This window comes from Gadus chalcogrammus, chromosome 15 (assembly GCF_026213295.1).
Source record: "Gadus chalcogrammus isolate NIFS_2021 chromosome 15, NIFS_Gcha_1.0, whole genome shotgun sequence".
NCBI lineage: Eukaryota > Metazoa > Chordata > Actinopteri > Gadiformes > Gadidae > Gadus > Gadus chalcogrammus.
The window spans coordinates 23,131,617-23,153,322 of record NC_079426.1 but is presented as its reverse complement, the minus strand read 5'-3'; the positions used below and the strand labels follow the sequence as shown (position 1 = coordinate 23,153,322).

At 43.8% G+C, this 21,706-nt stretch overlaps 1 pseudogene; it reads left to right on the top strand.

Moving 5' to 3' along the window:
* LOC130404291 (protein phosphatase 1B-like) overlaps positions 1-20,881 on the top strand; it is a 34,282-nt pseudogene extending 13,401 nt beyond the window's left edge.
* The last annotated feature ends 825 nt before the right edge of the window (positions 20,882-21,706 follow it).

The following is a 21,706-nucleotide window of genomic DNA, read 5'->3' as shown; positions in this document are numbered from 1 at the left end:
TAACATGACTGTGGACAAAACCACAGGGCCTGGTGCACAGCCACAGCGATACCACATGCACACATTATGCTGCAGCCATGGGCCTTGAATAAGTATTGGCCATGCTCATCTCATTTCAGAGCAAAAATGTGTGGTTGACAGTACTGAATGCATGTGTAGTGTACCTTTTTCTTTGTGATTCAACAGAATATACATTCAAACATGCCACATACTACTAGCAGACTCTACTAGTCTGTCATCAGTCAACTAGTAACATTGTGTTGATAAGATATTGGCAGATTCTGTTCATATTATGTCAGTAGTATTTCAACATTTTCTCCCACCCTTCTCTTCAGGCAGGGCTCTACACTGAGCAGTACATATTCTCCTCAATGAAATTATTTGGTAGCGCAGGGAAATATGAATTTAAGGCATACACACACACACACACACACACACACACACACACACACACACACACACACACACACACACGCTACGCACACACGAATACAGAGGCATACCTGCACCCAACTGTCCACAGATAGGGTGATCTGGTTAGTGTTTGAAGTGTGTATGGAATGAGTCTCTAGGGATGGGTTTTGGCAGTATGATATCGATACTACTATTAAAGTTACTTCCTATCGGTTCAGTATTTTATCAATAGTTTTATTGGTTATTTTTTAATATTTTTCAGGGGAAAAAAAGGAAACTGAACAGAATCGGCATTGCTCATTGTTATTTTCTGAAAATTGTATACAATAAAATCCAAAATATTCTTTGCAGATTAAGCCTGACTAGATGTAGAACCTACTACATTTTCCTAGCAGTTCTTCTGCAGACATCCACAGAGTTGCTTGGATGTGTCCTGACCTGCGCGGTCACTAGAGGAGACCCTGTCTCTTTGGCTGAAAGATGCCTGGACACGGACAGTAGTTGAAAGCTGGGCAGGGGAAGAATACAATTTTTTTCTCCCCACCAAAATGCATTGGATAGTGTCGGAGATTAATCGAGATTTAAAACACTTAGACTAATTCAAGAGAGAGAGAGTAAAATAAAACGAGGGGTCCGGAGCAAGAATTGACAAAAGACTTTATCGTGCAGAAAAACAACAACGATAACAGCCGAGTAGGTCTTAAGAGTCACTCCCTTGCCAACAGATTCGAGCCTCTTCTTAAACACACAAAAGCACAGTCCTCAGCAGTTTCTTGTTTTTCTAGGTGTCCACACATAATAAAACACACATACTTCTAAACAGATGGTCACCGAGATAGTCTAGGACCCAGGAAGTGGAGTCAGCATGCATTGTCTCAGTAGACAACTGCTCCTGGGGGGTTGCGCCCATAGACATCATATAGGTAGACGGAGCATCGAATGCTACCGCCTACTGGCGCTGACGAGACGCGGGGCCGCCATCTTGGAGTGGTCATCCGCTCCACTCAGTGTAATCCGTTTGGCTGGAGCAATGAACTGTCAGCGCATTTAATTAATCATACCTCACTGAATACCACAGATTTTCATGCGGCTTTTTGTCATACGTGTAGCTATGATAAAGGCCACATGGTTTGGCGTGTTTTATTATTCAATACTAATTATACCAATAGTACGGTAATGTTAAATCTTGCTTGTGAAAAGTAATCCCCAGGTTCCTATTATGGATTGCCCGCCGATTTGAGCAGGAATACGCTGAACAACAGCCCGGCATCCTGTTTCTGCTGCTGTTGCTGCTCCCGGTTGACCACTCCAAGATGGCGGCCGTATTTCTCGCTTCCCAGCAGCCAATGCTCCGTCTATCTATAAGATGTCTATGGTTGCGCCCCAACCCCTGCCCTGACCCAAGACTCCCAGGCCTCGTGACCAGCCCTGGATCAAAATCCAAGACGCTTTACATGTTTTCTACCATTAGATATACAGGCCTAATTTTAATCATAGTTTACCATAGAATATAAATCATTAATTTCTACCACAATAGTAGCTAAGCATTGCTAGCCGAACAATTAGTTTAAATTGAATAGCCTGGCCATTTGTAGCATTAAGCTTTGAGACTTGGGAACTCTGTATCTTTGACTCGGGCATGGCCTACCCACAGTGGAGGAACATAGAGGAATCGAGGTAAATGGTCAAACTGCCAATTTTGCAGATTTATCTCATGCTTGCTAGCGATTTGTTTTGTTAAATTGGTTAGGGTTAGGGTTAGCTAACCCTTACTGCCATGGAGCTTATCACATTTGTGACTTGAATAAAATAACCAATGTAAATGTTTAATTCTCTCTGCTATGATGAGTCTCACTGGACTCCACGTTGCACAAACAAAAGCCAAGAGAGAGACACAGGCAAGATTATGTTTGCATTTCTGCCAATGATTTGTCTTTATTCGCCACTATGGAAATCGAATACCCTCATTTCTCCAGTACCGATAGCAGAACGTCATAGAAGAAAACTACTGTGATGAGGCTTATTGGATGTGGCACTTGTACTTATTGAACTGGGTGGAGGAGAAATATTACAGTAGGTGTCAAACTTTTTTCGCACACTGCTGTTTATATGCATTTCCGGTTTGCACATTTCTATTTTATGGGCAAATGCGACTGAAATGCGCTCAATGTAGAGCCCTGCCTCCCTCCAAAGCCACTCCCAGAAACACATGGCTAAGTGGCTAACTTTAGCAATAGGTCAGCCATGTGGAAGACTGGGGACAGGCCTAATGAGGGCACGGCCAGTTGGGCTGTCAACGTCTGTCACTTCATCGATTGGTCGCTCAATATGGATTTGTTTGATCGAATTCTCATTGGTCTGACAATCGCTGGTGTCTTTCATCAGGAGAAAATCACTTCTTAATCCATTATGTTCAGTGGCTGAAGGGACATATGGAGGGAGACCAATGTGTTTTTTTTTTTAGTGATTGGCTATATTGTGTTTTGTGGCAACCCGTCTCTGGCACGGCGCCCCTGGAGGCCAAGGGTGCAGGTTGTGGAGGCGGTGTACCACAGATTTTCAACAGATGGCGCCAGTAAGAACATTGGTGCCAATCATTGAAATGCGGAGCACCTGAGGAGCAGGTGGGGAAGCATGCTTCCACACTCATTCAGGGCTTTCCTGGTTCGCGTGTGCGGAGAGACCAGTCGCCATGGGTGATGTGAGTCCACCCGGAGAAACAAGACTGTGGATTCCTCCAAAGCTCGGTTTTGTTAGGTTTGATAGCACCAATATAATTTATGTTTGAATAAGAGTGCCATTTTGGGCTTTAAGTAAGCTCCAGTTCGTGTGCTGATTGGATGGAGGCGGCTCACTCACCAAGCCGGGTTGCCACAGTATGAATAAAAAATAATCTTCAAGTATTGGTTTTAATAATTGGATGGTTTATCAGCTATCAGGTATATAAGATAGTAGTCAAAATACCCCAGTTTTCACAAGTTTAATTCACCAAACTTAATGGAGAGACTGCTAGCTAACATACCAAACTCTTACTCCAAACTAATTTACACAATGCCAAAGACGTAGTCAGTTTGGCTATTGTTAAAAAGGACAGCAAAAAAGTGTGTAGGTATATCCTGATATGCTGTCAACCCTTAATGGATATTTAGGCTAACGGGTAGAGTAGAGTGCACCTGGATGGACCACAACTTCCCTAAACTCAACGGCAATAAAACTGAAATTTTCTTCGGCACAAAAACCATCATCCCCACCTCCCAGAACTTCTCACTTTGCATCGATGGTCACTCTGCACTCCCTCCCCCATTGTCAGAAACCTCACATCATCATGGACCCCACGCTCTCCTTCAAGTCACGCATAAACAACGTCAGAAAAACATCCTTCTTCCACCTCCGCCACATTGCACGCCTTCGACCCACCCTTTCATCCTCAGCTGCCGAAAAACACTAATCCACGCCTTCATCACTTGCAGACTCGACTATTGCAATAGCATTCTGTATGGCCTCCCCTCCACTATTCTTCAAAAATTGCAATATGTACAAAACTCTGCTGCCCGACTGCTTACAACTCCCCCTCCAGAGAACACATTACTCCCATCCTCCGTCAACTTCATTGGCCTCCAATAAAACAACGCATCAATTTCAAGATTCTCCTCACCACTTACAAAGCGCTAAACAACTTTGCACCCTCGTACATAACAGGTCTCCTCTATCGCCACTCCCCCACTCGCCGCCTACGCTCCGCTGATGCCAACCTTCTCACCTCCATCACCAAGACCAAGTATCGCATCCTTGGGGACAGAGCCTTCGCCATCGCCGCCCCTACCCTCTGGAACTCCCTCCCTCTGGCCATCCGAAACTCTGATACACTCTGTTCCTTCAAAAGTCAACTTAAAACCTATCTCTTCAGGAGCTCCTACTCCAACATTTGAAAAATCATCCTCCGCCATCTTCCACTCCCTCCCACTCTCTTAATGTGTTGCCTATTGTTGTGGTGTTGTTTATTTTTTCCCCTTTGGTTTGATTGTTTGTACTGTCTGTATGTATTCCTTTCTTATTTGTAAAGCGTCTTTAGAAAAGCGCTATAAAAAACAGATTTATTATTATAACTATTATGTTGCCAATTAAGTTAATCTAGAGATAACATGCAGAAACTTGTTGTATATCAGTTGACCAGCATTCTTTGGTTGACTACTGCCCCAAGGGGCAGAGTGTGCCCAGGTATAATAATAATTAATAATAATAATAATAATATCAAATTATTAGAACAGCCCGGCAACTGCCACCATTACCCGATTTTCTCAGCTTTTATTTATTGATTGCTTTCAACAACATGATCAATGCTTCTAACATGGCTTTTTCCCCCCAAGCTTTAATTTAATAATCAAAACAATAAAATGTCATTCCAAAATGCATAAGATATCTTTGCCTTTGACTGACAGCAAGATATAAAGGAAGGGGAAAGCAATACATCATGTTGAATACGTAATACTTAATGTAAGGCATAGTATCATTCCCTTTGTTTTAAACTCCAACCTTGAATTATATTTATAATAATGGCAGATTTTTTTTTAGAGGAGGTATACATCACCATTCACCACAAGCCCACACATTGTCCATCAAGGTAGAATAAGGCCAGATTGTAGCCTCATCGAGTCCTAATCAACCTCACTCAGTCACTGAACAATCGAAGGTAGCCTGCAAGCAACTTTAATATGAAGCCTATGCATCAGCCACAATGGCAAAGCTTTCCCTATTATAACGCATGTGTAATGTGTTTCATAAACATGAAAATACTGCAACATTAAGGGACAGATCACATGGTGTCTTCTCTGCCATAGACCAGATGCTCTGCACTCAGTGCCCACATGGAGATACTATAACTTCTAAATGGTGCGCTCACACTAACTGTGGTTTGGGGTGAGTTTCTTAGCCTCGCGGCTCTCAGCCCGCCTTGTTCTAATGTGTCTGTTCTGGAAAGCAGTGTAGTTCATGTGTGAATCTCCTCAGGTCCCCTTCAGCAGTAAAGGACGTATGATTCCATGCATTGGTTCTACATAAGAAATATTAAGATTATTTATCTGCTGTCTGCACATCACACAATGCTGTGCTTTTAGTTCCTTTATATTGAAATGCTAACCATTTGAGAATATACTTGAAATCATTTTGGCAAAACACTTTTAGCAACCTTTATTCCTTTGTATGTCTCTGTAATATTTCATATTGGTTTAAGATTGGGTTTAAAGGTCCATAGACTTGAAATCTCACTTTAATGAGGTTTTCTAACATAATATGATTCCCCTAGCCTGCCTATGGTCCCCCAGTGGCTAAAACTTGCGTTTGGTGTAAAACGAGCACTAGCTGTTCTGCTCGCCTTTGAAAAAAACTGAGGCTCAAGTGCGCTGATTTGGAATGTCGGTATTTAGGACGTCACCAAGAATCTCAGCGCCTCCCCTTACTCTGCCTGGCCCGCCCAGAGACGTTGGCCCGCCAATGAGACTCGACTGTGCGAGCGCCGTGTGTGTGTGTGTGTGTGTTGTGTGTGTGTGTGTGTGGTGTGTGGTGTGTGTGTGTGGGTGTGTGTGTGTGTGTGTGTGTGTGTGTGTGTGTGTGTGTGTGTGTGTGTGTGAGAATACACACACTGTAACGCAAGTGTTTCTTGTCGGTTCTCTGACGTGGCTTGTATTTCCACAACGAGACTGTTGTGGGGGTTATCTGAGCCATGGTTGATAAGGAATTGGGGGAAAGGAACTTGGCTTTGACTTGCTGAAGTACATGAACTGCGACATTCCGCCGGTTTGCCGCGAGGCACCATTGCCCGGCAGCGGGCAGCCGGCAGCGGGCAGCCGGCAGCAGGCAGCCGGCAGCAGGGCAGCGCGCGTTCAGTCGTAGCTTCAGGTTAACGTGAAAGTGGAAGAACCAGAGACGTCGCAGAACCCGACAAAGTCGTTTGTGATTCATATATCGTCTGGAGTTGCACACAGCTTTTGGCCGTGATAATAGTATTAAATGATATAGATTTCTATGTATTATATGATATTATTTACAATTTAGATATAGAGCCCCAGGACTGTAACGCAGTGTTGTACACTTCCTTGTTTTTTGGATAACCGTTCTGCTTTGGTGTTATGGCGCATAAACACGTCGGACTCTCGTCTCTGGTATTTCTACACGAGACTCGTATTGGGGGTTATCTCAGCCAAGGTTTGAGAATGAATTGGGGGGAAGGAACTTTGGCTTTGACTCCCTCAAGAACATGAACCACGACATGGAGGAGAAAGGGGATTGTTTGCGGCGAATGTCTCCCGCTTGAGCACCCGCTTAGCGCTGCCCGCAACGATCCCTTTCTCCTCCTTGTCGCGGTTCAGTCTACTTCACATTGATGAGGAAGTTGAGAACCAGGAACGTCGGAGAACCCAACGCGGTCGTTTGAGATTCATAATATCGGCTCACACAGCTTTTGACGTGATAATATATATTATATGATATAGGATATCGATGTAGGCTCTATGATAATATTTAGATATAGAGCTCCAGGACTCCCGTGTGTTCTAGAATATTTACAGAACACGGCTACAGGCTGTGTGCGCCTCGCCATTGCGATACATCCACTGTAAACAGAGCGCATGGTACCGTGGCTGCAAGCTGCTCAGGGCCACACCCCCACCCTCCTCCTTGACCCCGCCTCGCTCTTCCTCATTTGCATTATAGCTACAGACACCAAAACAGCGCATTGGGGGAAGCTCAATGTGCGACTGGCTCGGAGTGGCTGTAACTCTGCACCACGGCTGAATTTCGGGAACGTCTTTGATACTGTGTTAGTTGCCCACTAATACCTATATTAAAGAATACATAAAATAGCATGTCATGGGACCTTTAAGGTTGTGTAGTAAAGGGAAAACAGTGTCAATTGTGGATCTGTTTCACATGGACAGAGCGAACACCCTTAGTAATTGGATGAGACTTTGATTTAAACCAAAAAAGCTGAAACTTTTCCACTTTTCTTTCAACCAGCCACACAGCTTGGTGTCTTCTTTCTACCCTTCCACCTTCACATCACCATCCTTGATTCCTCTTCACTTCGCCCTCCAGTGCCGTCTGCCATAGAAATATATATAGACTGCATCACCTGCATCAAGTTTTATCACCTTGGCCCAAGGAAAATAGATTTTATGGCAAACAGCAATACATTTAATTGATTACAATTTAAACATGTGAGGAAAAAACCTATTGACGTATTTCCGCATCAGTTATTAACGTTGATGAATCAAAGCGGCCCTACTGGTTATGGAAGTGCATCTAACTTGAACATTTAGGGTAATCACACACATCCACTAGTGAATTTCATAAGCTTTTAGAAGCTAGTTCACACTGGCAAAATAAGAATACATCAGAATCCCTCAGTAGTTATTTCTGGATATGATGAGTTATAACAATCTTGGTAAAATAATCATTTTATCCCCGCAAAGCAAAAGGTTATGATCAGGTGCTAACGGATTTCTTTTTATTTCATGCTTTATTTCCGAGAATCTATGAGCAAACACTTTAGATTACAATATTATTAACGTCCATCTGGAGCTCATAATGAGCCTAAATAAAAATTATGAAATTTATACTATTTGTGCCTTTGTGCTTGTAAACCACCCTCGATGGTCCTGCCATTGAGTCTAAATGTTCTGCCTGAATTTAAGAAGCATTGTGATTGGAGCAGCCGACATCATGAATGAATTCCTAAATTATTCTCAATAATCCCCCCCCCCCCCCCCCTCTAGCGGTCGTCTCTCCAGGGAGGAGCTATGGGGGCGTTCCTGGACAAGCCCAAGACGGAGAAGCACAATGCCACCGGCGAGGGCAACGGGCTGCGCTACGGCCTGAGCTCCATGCAGGGCTGGAGGGTGGAGATGGGAGGACGCCCACAACGCCATGGCCCGGACTGCCCGCCCAGGGCATGGCGGACCTGGGCCTTCTCGCTGTCTACGACGGCCACAGCCGGCTCCCCGGGTGGGCCCACTACTGCTCAAAGCACCTTCTGGAGCACATCTTTTCCGCCGGGTCATGGGCTACTGGGCACGGATAACGACTCTGGACGATTCCACCGCAGACCCGATCTCCCCGGTCTGCCTCACCGTGGAGGCGGTGAAGACCGGGATCCGAAGCGGCTTCCTGCACATCGACGAGCACATGCGCAGCTGCAACGGCATGGACCGCAGCGGCTCCACGGCAGTTGGGGTCCTCCTGTCCCCGGACCACCTCTTTTTCATCAACTGTGGGGACTCACGGGCGGTGCTGTACCGCAACGCCCGCGTGTGCTTCTCCACGCTGGACCACAAGCCCTGCAACCCACAGGAGAAGGAGCGCATCCAGAACGCGGGGCGGCTCAGTGATGATCCAGAGGGTGAACGGCTCGCTGGCCGTCTCCAGGGCCCTGGGGGACTTTGACTACAAGTGCGTGGACGGGAAGGGCCAGACGGAGCAGCTGGTGAGCCCCGAGCCGGATGTGTTTGAGATGGTGCGCTCCCCCGAGCTGGACCAGTTCGTGGTCCTGGCCTGTGACGGCATCTGGGACGTCATGTCCAACGAGGAGCTGTGCGAGTTCGTCCGGTCCAGACTGGAGGTCTCCCACGACCTGGAGAGGGTTTGCAATGAGTTGGTTGACACCTGCTTGCATAAGGTAAGTGTGTATCATTAGCAGTCACTGTTAAGGAATCGTAAAAATCGAATGGCTATTACCGATTTTTGTACCACTTCTACTCTTAACCCTGTTTTCTATATGAACTGGATTAATGAATTGCGATCCTTGGGATCTTAAGAGCAGGGCCGACGGACTAGGGGTGTAAGGTGGACAGGCTTACAGGCTTGTAAGGCAGAGGGGGGCCCATGGGAAGTTCTTTTTTTCTACCACCCCTAGTGGTAGGAGCCCCACACTGTGCCCAGTGGCCACTTACTGCTGTATTTAGGTCACACGAATGAGCAATCGCGAAATGTCCCCCCTTCCCCCCCCCCCCGTCAGGAATCCTCGTCCCACTCCTCCCCTGGTCATATGGTATGCTTTGTGATATGTTAGGGTATGGCACTTTGGGGGGGGGGGGGGGGGGGGGGGGGGGGTGGGGGGGTGGGGCGCGCATCAGGACCTCTTGTACATAGGGCCCAGAAGTGGTGCTACGCCCCTGCTTAGAAGTCCACTCCTGGGACTTTTGATCTTTGTTTTCAGCATGGTACCGAAGCCACTAATTGCTAATTATTGTCTCTCTGGTCTCCGGCCTTCCTCAGGGGAGTCGGGATAACATGAGCGTTGTGCTGGTATGTTTCCCCAATGCTCCACAAATCTCAGAGGAGGCTGTGAGGAAAGACGCCGACCTCAACAAACACCTTGAGTCTCGAGTGGAAGGTGAGGATGGATGGATGGAAGGATAGAGGTGTGGGTACAGAAAAGGACGATGAACTGATGAATTAAGAATATAATTCCTTGCTTCCTCGATATAATCTGTTACCAATGATAGCCCAGACGGAGCGGCACACATCCTTTGGGGTTATACTAGAAGTGTCCGGGAGGATTAGCCTTCTCTCGGGCACCTTATGCTTATGCTTCGTCTGTTAACCAAAATAGTTTTACTTTAGTGAGGTGAAAGTCTGATTTCCAGATGAGGGAGATAATGATAAGCAGGTGTGTATTCTTAATTAAGTGAGTGCTGCATGCAGCGCTCAACTATTGTTCTTCATAAGTTTTATTCTTTCTTTCTTTATTATTCTTTACAAACTTTGGGACCTATCTCCTCCCTAAATCTTTCACCTAGAGACTCCATTAAAATATTCAGAATAGCTTGGAATCGCGTGTTTCTTTTCAGGTTTACGTGGTTTACTCCATTTAGACTTTTGAACTTTTGTTCAAATCCCTTCACTTGATTTAAGTCATTTAACATTTCTTTATGTCTTAATCTATGTGGCTTCATTAAAAAATATTTTCAACCTCACTTTGTACTACAGCACTCACCTCATTTTCTGCAGGAAATGCATTTTCTAGTTACATTTTGAGGTTGTTTCCCTGTTAGGAAACAATAGGGAAACAACTGGGCTTTCACTCCTTCTGAGAAATTTGGCATCCAAAATGAAACTAGAACTGCACACCGTCATGTTATCGAAAGCAACCTATACTGAAGTACCGCAGTGCAAGTAAACATTGGCTTGTAGCGCCGATTGCTAAGGCTGCTGCTAATGTATCAATCTCTCCCTGTCTCTCATTCCGTATCAATCTCTCATGCCACTTTTCCTCTTTCCATCTTTTCCCTTTGAAACAACTTCACGATAATAGCGCTGTAATGCATGGTTTGTTCTCCTGATATACAGTAAAAATAATTTTATTTAAAGACAAGCTTTGCCCCATTGGTTTTGCATTGATCATATGTTTTTTAAGTATCCGTGCATGATTAACCAAGCATCAGTCTTTATCTCTACCTTTAGCCAGGCTCGCTCCAGTTCACAGCTGAACAGTCCTGACCCCCTTTTCTCTTCCAGCTTGCATTCTCTCTTTCCCTTCACACTGCCTCCTCTCACTCCCTCGTCATAACACTTGGTCCAACCCCCTCTTCCCGTCGCTACCCTTGTTCACACATTCCGCCTGTTCACTGGATTAGTTCATCTCACCTAATCCTCCCAAGTAAACTTTTCTCTTTTCCTTTTTTCCCTGTCTCTCATTACATTATAACACCTTCTTTGTGTCTTGATGCTGAGATAAGTCTTAGAATGTAGAAGTTCAGCTGGGTAAGGAAACAAGACTTCTGCTCATTGCACTGGGATCACCCTTAATTGTACATTTCAACATTTGTCTCGTTGATGTAGGCTAGAGTTAGGCGTGTTGACCTCCGGCTTCTTGTATTCCTTTCCAGACAATACAAATCTTGTGACGGTCCAACAGTTATAACTTATTGGGCCAATACCAGTGTGTTGTACAGTGCATTTGCTCCAAAAAAATGAAGTCGGTCTGAAGATCTTTAATATTTGTGCTGGGTATTCTCCATGGTATAGGTACATGTGACATGATGTAGTGGTCGACCGATTTAATAGTTTGGCCGATGCATCAGCGGTGATCGTACGTTTTACAAACTATGCAGTCCCTCCAGAAAAACGCAGCATTTTTTTGTGATTGTTGCGGCCAAAAATCCTTGATTATGCGCCACGTTTTCTTAAAAAATGCGGTGAAATATGCGCCATATTTATGCAATTTTTATGCGATGAAATTGCGGGAACTTGCGAAAAAAATGCGGAACTTGCGAAAAATGCAGCTTTTCGATGACATTCACGTCGCGTACTTACGTCAATTCATAACGTTCCCATGGCAACAGGGGAAATGGCTGCTTTTGTGTGAAGTAAACGCAACATTTTCAACACTTTCTGCTAAATTATATGTGACTTTTTTGCAACGAAAATGCGGAGATTATGAAATCATGCAAGCCCCGCGTATTTTGCGTGGAAATCGGCAATTTATGCGGTGAAAGTGCGGCATATTTGAAAAAAATGCGGCCCAAGCATGAATATGCAGACTTTGGCTGATTATGCGTTGAATTATGCGATTGCATAATCACGTTTTTCTGGAGGGACTGAGTTTATGGTTATCTTGGGAGCTCAGATAGTGGCCGGCGGCCTCACCTGGTCCCACAGGGCCATGTCCCCGTGCTCCACACGTTGACACACACACCGCCGAGACAGACCTCCACACATCCGCACAGACCGCCCAGACAGAGCTCAACACGTCAGCACAGACCACCCAGACAGAGCTCCACACATCCACACACACCGCCCAGACAGAGCTCCACACGTCCACACACACAGCGCTACCAGACAGAGCGCCACACGTCCACACACACCACCAACACCACCCACATCGCCCGGAGAGAGCTCCACCCGTTTGTGCGCTTATTTTTATGTTCAGTATTTATTGAAGTTTATATTACTCTTACTAAGATGTTCGGTTTGATAGTTATCCAGTTTCTAATAAAGTCAAATATTTTTAATTTCTGATATCGGCCGATTTATCGGCTTTCCTGCCCCAAACCATCGTTATTATTACAGCAAAACTCTAACTTTGATGTTGGCTGTTGTGAGGATGTTTGAATGCTAAGGTGCTGCTTTGCGATTGTGAGGATGTTTGAATGCTTAGGTGAGACTTGATTCAACGGGGAGGGGAGAAAGTTCATGTTTGGCCCTGGGTGTTGTCTGGCGCAGTAAGAGAGAACGACCAAAAGAGTGGGAAAGACGGAAAGAGTCTGAGGAATGTTTTGGCGGAACATTGAGCTGGCTTCATGCCACATTCCCAACTAGGTTTCAGGTCTCTGTCTCGTGTAGAGAGATGTGTAGTTTTCATCTTCTCTCCGTGCTTTTCAACTCTCCCTGTTGTTTCCCCTTCCCCCTCACTATCTCTCCCTCTTCATCCCTGACTCTCTGTTGTTGTACTTGGCAAACCTTTTGTCCTAAACACTGACATCTGTGAAATGTGTGTTGTTGGCTTAGAGATGTTGTCTGGATCAGGGGAGGAGGCCATACCAGACCTGGTAACAGTGATGAGGAACCTGTCTGCTGCCAACATCCCCAACCTGCCACCTGGGGGAGGTCTAGCCAGCAAGTAAGCCCCTCTCCTACCATACCTTTGGCTTCATATTCTGCAAGAATCATTTAAATGTTGAATGGCCTTAGTAAACATGTTGTTACCGCAGATTTTCATCACCACGTCCCGACTATGGCCCAGACAATCTATTTGAAATGCTACCATACCATGAACGGTTTGCATTCGTTCCCACCCATTTTTGTTAGTTGTTCATTATTCCCAAAATGTAGTTGAGTAGCTGACATAAATGAATAGATTTTATTTCAATCTTAATATAAGCGGTATAAGGTGCTCTCTGCCAACAATTGAACACGTTGGGTGGTTTTCTGGAGATGCATTGAACAGAGTTGTGAGTCCAATCGTTTGCAAATGGTAAATAACCAGTATCAATACAATACATGGAAAGCTTCTGGATTTTTCCTTGCCTTCTTTGTAAATGCAAGACGTCATAAGGCATTTATACATGTGAGAGAGCGGTAATGTGTCACACAAACGATATGATTCCCAACTTGACGTCTTTTTTTTAAATGACCTATTTTTTAAATGACCATGACGTCTTTTTTTAAATGACCTAAATAAAACACAATTCCAAGGGCAGCATTGGACGTCATTCTGACCCTGCTTTGCGTTTACTGCACGTACTCGACAAATACAAAAACAAAAAATGGAGCTAACACACAAACAACGTGACACAGACCAAACGCCCCCTGCAACAGTGATAAACAGAAAAGAGAACGGGTTTGAAAGTCTTTAGTTTGCGGATATGTGGAGCTGGTTCTTGATATGTGGAGCTGGACTTTGATTTTTGATGGTTTCTTCAGCATAACATCTGAGCAGCGCTTTGCTCCGATTTTCACTTCCTGTATATTTTCAAGTTTGATTGAATACCCTCGTCTAGATGTTATGATACGCCTTGTGTCTTGCATCTCTTAGTGGTCTCATAAGTCCACTGCCTCGACAACAAATTCACTTTTAATAATAAGATAGCAACAATGTGTGCGTCCGTTCATGTAAGCATCTACATTGAATTTTATAGAAAAGATATGCTCCTAATATGGTACTAAAATATATGCTAATATAATCTGCATAAATCATAAAATGCATCAGTGAAATTCAACAGTTGCCGGGCTCTGTGGAGACTCTCTGATTAGAGTAATTCCATCCCATCATGTCAAATCCCGACAGAGAGAAGATAGAAGCCTTTGACTGATTTATGCGGCACCATTATGTTAACAGTAGAGCACAACATGCGGATATGGTGGAGGTTACTGCCTTCTACGTTTCTCACACACAGTCCTCTCACTGTATCCATCGTGGTAAACTACATTCATAGACCTATCATTATAGCTATCTATTATGTATTGATCATCAATAGTGGTAAACTAAATTCATAGACCTATCATTATAGCTATCTGTTATATGTAGTGATCATCCATAGTGATAAACTACATTCATAGACCTATCATTATAGCTATCTGTTATATGTATTGATCATCCATAGTGATAAACTACATTCATAGACCTATCATTATAGCTATCTGTTATATGTATTGATCATCCGTAGTGGTAAACTACATTCATAGACCTATCATTATAGCTATCTGTTATATGTATTGATCATCCGTAGTGGTAAACTACATTCATAGACCTATCATTATAGCTATCTGTTATATGTAATGATCATCATTAGTGGTCATTACAGTGTGCAGGTTGGGATTGACTGGCAAAATGGTGAGAGGGATTTTGAAATGGAATCAGACGACACTGATGCGAGTGACGAAGAGGCAGATGAAGATGAGAAAGTGTCAGCGGTGAGGCCTTTCCCTCCCCCGACCACTGGAGTACTTCCAGAAGTTTGTTTCAGAAGACATGATTCTGGCAAAGCACTAAAAATCTGCGAACTAGGAAAGACGTACTGAACAGGAGACTGTTTCAGGTCCAATCCGCATCCTCTCTAAGCCTGGGGAACACAACTCTCAGCACAACAAAGAGGGGACGACCATCTTCAGGCAATGGGAGCCCAACAACGCAGAAGGTGACATTCAGGATCCTTCTGAATGCTCTATAGAGACCATCCTCAGGTGATGGGAGTTCACCGAACCGGGTCCCAGCCAAGAGGCCATCTGTAAACCCCTACCGGATGCAGGCGCTGACCTACTCACACACATGCCAGTGAAGACAAACAGAGGACGCTGCAGATACTGCACTGAAGGATTCACCACAACCTGATGCAGCATATAACTTTAGTCTGTGGGACTATCAGATAACCTGGCTGAACACCGGGACTGAGACCAAATTCAATATTGAAATACCATTATTTGCATTTTCTTTTATTAATAAAAGTCTATTAATAAAAAATATGACTTGTGTGATTATTATTCATGTTATATACTGTTATAGGACTAAAAAAGCAATCAGCCCTGCAACTGAACCCCTAGTTGTTCTGAATGTTTGTTCAGACCATTTGAGTAAAAATACAGAAATTCTGCTCCAAGCTCGGTCCCATCGTTGAAATACTTCAACCTTTTCCTAAAATACGTACTATATTTAGAAAACCCTTTAACTTCTTCATCAGTGGCCTCCTACAACAACATCTGAACTGTAGTAACAGGAGCTCCGTCTGGGCAGTGGGTTTATGGCCGAGAGAGCGGAACCATAATACATTTGCATTGCGCCACGCTCCTACATTTTTCAACTTAGGAGCACATTTACTCCTTGGGAAAAGGTAAGCGTCAAACCCTGCGTTAGCATTCTTCACATCAACATCAAAGGCAGAAGTAACATTGTTTTTGCTGGTCCCTGCCATCTATTGTTGTGAACATTGTGCTCCAGAGACGCCGCTGGTGTTTGTTTGGAGACGTAGAAGGGCCTTTTTGTACACTGTTGATATCACAACAAAGTGACCCTGGCAGCAAGGTGTGTGTGTGGAGCTCTATCTGGGCAGTGGTTGAACCGCGTCCATGAGAGGGTTAAGCTTCTCTATAGTTTGTGTGTGTGCGTGTGTGTCCGAGAGAGGTAAAGCCTCTTAGGCAATTTTTATATCTCGTTAAGTTGTGTGCCGCATTTAATATACAATGTCGCTCATTAGAACGCTCCTACACAACGACGGCAGTAAGAAAGTATCACGCCCCCCCCCCCAACACCACCCCCCCATCTTCCTAGAACTCTAAGTCCAAATGCATGCTTTTAATTCTCATTCTGTTTGAAGTCAAGCTGAAAGTGGAAGTTCACTCACACTTCATCAACAGCCCACTGTTGAGCCCGTAGTGACTCTGTGTGTTCTTTCCTCCTGACAGACGCAGCCTTATTGAAGCAGTATACCAGGACCTGAACCCACCTGGTGAAGAGGATGGGGTGAGTGTCCACTCGCCCTTTTGCTGACGCTTCACCTGACTCCGTCCTCCTGCTGATGAGTGATTTCTGTTCTGAGTCATCTGTAGTACTCATTTCTCAAGAGCTCAAACCAATTCAAGCTTTGTTTTATTGTTGGGTTGGTGGCTTCAATGAAAGATAAAGGTGACACAGTGCTTCTCATAGGATTCAGGTATTGACATATAAAATCAGTTTATTTTAGGGCTAAGACCACAGAAAGGAGGCGTTGATAGGATGTTTGATGAGAGCCTCCGATATGGACGATTAGATTAGAACGATGTTCTCCTGATTATAATTAGGACCACAGTCCATGGTGTCTCTTGAACACTTGAATTATTATACTTTTTTTACACTTTGTCCTATTTTGCACTTGTACTCTCCCCATATCTTGTGCATGCTGTATGCAGCACATGGCAGACTCATGCCGAATTGCAAGGCTTCATAATTCCTCTTGAAGTATTTCAAGAACTTAAACTTTTAATATTAAAAGTGAAATTTCAAACTCTAATTGTTTTTATTTGCCATACAGCTGCTGCTCCCCTTAACAGTGTTTCATGTTTGCATTATATAACAATTTAATAAAACCGTCAAAAAAAACGTTCTATGACATCAACAACAATAGTGCTCCTTCTACCCTAATGGCCATGTTAAGAGGAAGGGCTCATCTATCCCCGCCCGGAGTAGGTCAGTTTTCAGCTGGGGTTTGAAGGTTTCTGGATCCTCTGCGGACAGTTTAGAAGTGGATCACTGACTTCACCATTAAGGCCCCATTCAGAGGAACCTGGGTTGGGAACCTGTTACAATGCGGTTCCTTCCACAAAGAGTGGCTTGTTGTCAGGACTTGATAATTCTGGAATGATTGGCAGGAAGCGAGCGGGGTGAAATGAAGAGTGCCTAATGTGTGTCTTGTTATGGTTAAAGAGCAGACATACAGCTGTATTTTGACTCAATTGCAGAGGATTAACAGCTTCTGCTGGGGGTCGGCCATTCACTTATTGCAGTAGTGAGAGATGTTGCTACATATTTCAATGGAGTTCACTTGTTCAGTAGTGGTTACACTGAAACAACTTCATTGTAGTTTACTACATAGTTTATATATTTTGAAAATGGTTGTGATTTCTAGTTGGATAAATGATGATACTTCCCCTTACTACTGGGAAATGTCTTCTACGGCATATTGATGTTTAGACTTCAGTCTGGTACTCCTGTTGATCAGGACCAGGCCTAGCTGCTGACCCTGCATCGTCCCATGGGTTCAAGCTCCTAGGAACACTGCATGCCCAGCTCAGGAAGCAGCACACTAGCCGGCATGTTGTATGTTTTGGTATGGCTGTGTTCATGTGCTGATCATCAACATTGGCATGCGTGTGCATGTGTGTTTCTCTTTCATATCTCCATTGTGTTAGATATTCTGGATACCTATATACCTTATACTGTCAAACATTTATTTAAGAACTACTGAATATGCATTTGTTTGAAGTACATGTTAATTCAATAACAATAATAGTAATATCAATTAAATCAAACAATGATAATCAAAGAAAGCTGATGGCATAATACAGAAACAAACACTTTGAACGCCCACGTATCACTTAATAACTTCTTACTGTTCAGAATAATCACTTCCTCATTAATACTGTGTTCAGATGTTTAGCCTTTAGAAATGTCATTAAAATATGGCAGATATTTAGAGGAGTCACATTCAGCCTGTGGAAAATGTTCTAACTGTGTTCACCCTCTGGTTAACGCAGCCCTCCTGTTTCATCTGGTAAGTTATCACACACACACACACAAACCAACACACAGGCATCTTAGTGACAACCATACATACATACATACATACATACATACATACAACCATACATACATACATACATACATACATACATACATACATACATACATACATACATACATACATACATACATACATACATACATACATACATACCAAAGGCATGTTAGCGACCGCCTGCTCACGCCTGCAGCCCCTTGTTCTTATCTACCCTGTACATTGTGTGTATGGTAATGTGTTTGTGAGTGAAAGAGAGAGCACACACAGACACACACACACACACACACACACACACACACACACACACACACACACACACACACACACACACACACACACACACACACACACACAGCCAACAAATTAACGCACACTACCTCCAAACGCATAAAACCTCTGTCCGCCACCTTCTCTTTCCACAATGGCACATAGATTCTTAACAACTATCGATTAAGTCTCTCATTAATTCTCTTTTCCTACCCATAAAGAGCAGAGGACCTAACCTCCCCTGAGAGCACCATGACAGATCACTGTGGTTTACCCGTCCCTTCTTCCCACTTCAAAACTGTGTATGTGATGTCCATGTTGCTAGGAAAACCTACTTTTGAAATCCAGGTGGGATACATAATAAGTGTTCTATGGTTGATATTAAAAAGCTGTCCCTTCTCTCCCTCTCTTCCTCTCTCTCTTCCTCTCGGTGGCTTCTTCTGGACCTCCTTTCTCTTTGATCTTTGTCTCCTCACCTGTTCTCTGCTATTACTCCACCTCTGTCGTGTCCTCACCCCTGCAGAACGGAGCTGACTTGGAGGGCCCCTGGTAGCTGTCCTACTGCCTGCTCACAGAAACAGAAAAACTGTTTGAAGGTTGACCTTTTTTTTCTTTCTTTTTTTGCACCAGTCGGATATCAATTTAAGCTCAAACAGCAATTCCAGACACTCAAAGAATCATCTGACCACAAAGGATTTGCAAAGACCAAGACAAAAGTAGATTTTTTGTGACGCAAACAGGACAGAGATACATTTTGGGAGAGAAAGAGGGAGGTTTTTAGGTTGCCACAGCTTTCTTCTGGGTGCTATTTGTGGTCCTCTTTGTTAAGCTACTGCGATGTGGAATCCACTGGTTTGGATGAGCTGGGCTAACAGGATCCCCGTAGTGCAGAGTATGGCTCAGAAGGCAGAGAGAAGGGAGCTCTGTGGGGAGCAGCTCGCTGGCCGCAGCCTGTAGCATTGGTTCATATGAAGGCCTTCTCTCCACCGGACCAGGAGCTCGGGCATGGAGGCCCGAGAGGCCGGAGTAGCCACTGGGACCCACATAATCCCGGGCCAGGTGGGACGTTAAACCTTGTGAAACCAACCTGCGGCCTACCTCCGCCACTCCCCCTTCCCTTCTGCTCTGATTTGACTAAATAGTTTCTTTCTGTTTCTTCTGAGCTGTTATTTGCCTCAGTGAACTTTGTTATACTAATAAGCATAAGCAACCTGCTGATGACAAAGACAATATATATCTATATCTTGATTTATAATAGTTTCCTCCTAATCCCTGATGGTGTGTGGTTGGGGTTCCTCCTCTGTGCTATCTCATCACACGCAGCAGTCTAAAGATTGAGAGCTCTGGGGTGAAGGTGGTCCCATCTGCTGCTTGGCTGTCCTTCCTCACTTCTTGGTTTCTGTCCTCTTCAGCAGCCCGCTGTACACACACTCAGGCCAGACATCTGTTGTTTGACCACTATTCAAACACCCTGCATTAAAAACAACAACCACAGAGAGTTCAGTTGTTATTCCATGTCTTCTTTGAATAACCTTTCGTGAAACTGTCTATTGATAAAGTTGGACCGTATTGGATGACATTTCAGTAGTTCAAGGTGAACATATTGTTCTGTGTGATGATTGTTCTATCTTGAGGCCATCAGGGAACCCAGACACAGCTCTGCTACCCTACTCATTATAGGGCACATTAGATAACCTTTAATCTAGAAGATGTGTACATATATATATATGAGTGTGTGTGTGTGTATATATATATATGGTTAGATATTTGTGTATGTGTGTGTGTATATATACATATGTATGTGTATATATGTATGTATGTATATAAATGTATGTGTGTGTGTGTGTGTGTGTATACGTATATATATTTTTATATATATATATAATAATAATAAATACAATTTATATAGCGCTTAATATGGTACTCTAAGACGCTGTGTGTGTGTGTGTGTGTGTGTGTGTGTGTGTGTGTGTGTGTGTGTGTGTGTGTGTGTGTGTGTATACATATGTATATATAATATATGTGTATATGTATGGCGGCTTTCAGTTTTTAAATACAGTTGCCTCTCTGCTTGTATTACTGTCAGTATCCGGTGCCTATTTTTTTTCAAATAATGGGAGGTAGTCTATTTGTTTTGTGCTACTCTGGGATGGGGTTCATCTATTGTTGATACTATTGCAGCTTTAGTATTGTATGTTCATGATAATCAACACCATAACTTAACTTCACAGTGCGGACTGAATACCAACAGCATTAATGCTCATCTCTCTGTCTCTGTCTTGGTGTCCGTCTCTCTGTCTCTGTATCTCCCCTCCTCTCCTTTTTTTATGTGGAAGACATCTTTTTCTTTTTTTTCCACTGCTTCAGACAATGGGCATAGGCACCTGGTACTTACAAACCTTTGTCTTGTTTTTTGAGGGCTCAAATAAATGCTATGCCACCCCACCTGTGTTGCTTTTGTTTTTTCTAATAATAATAATAAATTAAATTTATATAGCGCTTAATATGGTACTCTAAGACGCTTTACATATTGCCCTATTTAAACTCTGTAAGACAGACTAGGAATAAAAGAAAAACAGAGGTTAAACATGAAGAATAAGGTGGGGTGGGGTGGGGAAGGCTAGTGTGAAAAGGTATGTTTTGAGGGCAGATTTGAAAGAAGAGGGTTGGAGAGACTTTGATGTGGGAGGGGAGTGAATTCCAAAGGGTGGGGGCAGCAACTGAGAAGGCCCGATCACCCCAAGTCCGTCGCTCAGTCCGTGGAACTTGTAGCAGGTTGGCAGAGATGGACCTGAGGAATCGGGAGGGGGCGTGGTGATGGAGAAGGTCGGCAGGGTAGGGGGGGCTAGGCTGTTGAGGGCCTTGTAGGTGATGAGTACGATTTTGTAGTTGATTCTGTGTTTAATTGGAAGCCAATGGAGTTCACGGAGGACAGGTGTTATGTGTTCTCTGGAGCGGGTACCAGTGAGGAGGCGTGCAGCTGAGTCTCTGCATGTATCGATAGATTTGACTGATTTATGTAGTATGTCAACATTTCTAGATTCAAGATTATATTTATTTAGATGCTTTTAGACGTGTCAAAAAATTCTGTTAAGCCCTGTATGTTGGTTTATTTTTAAATTGAGAGGTGAATTGAGAGTGACCTCTGGCCTTTTCCCTGATCCCTTATCCTGATGGACGAGTCTTGGAATAGGTCCAGGCCAAACAACACAGTAGTGCATTTGAAAACTATTTCAAATTAATATTTTCAATAAATGGTGATT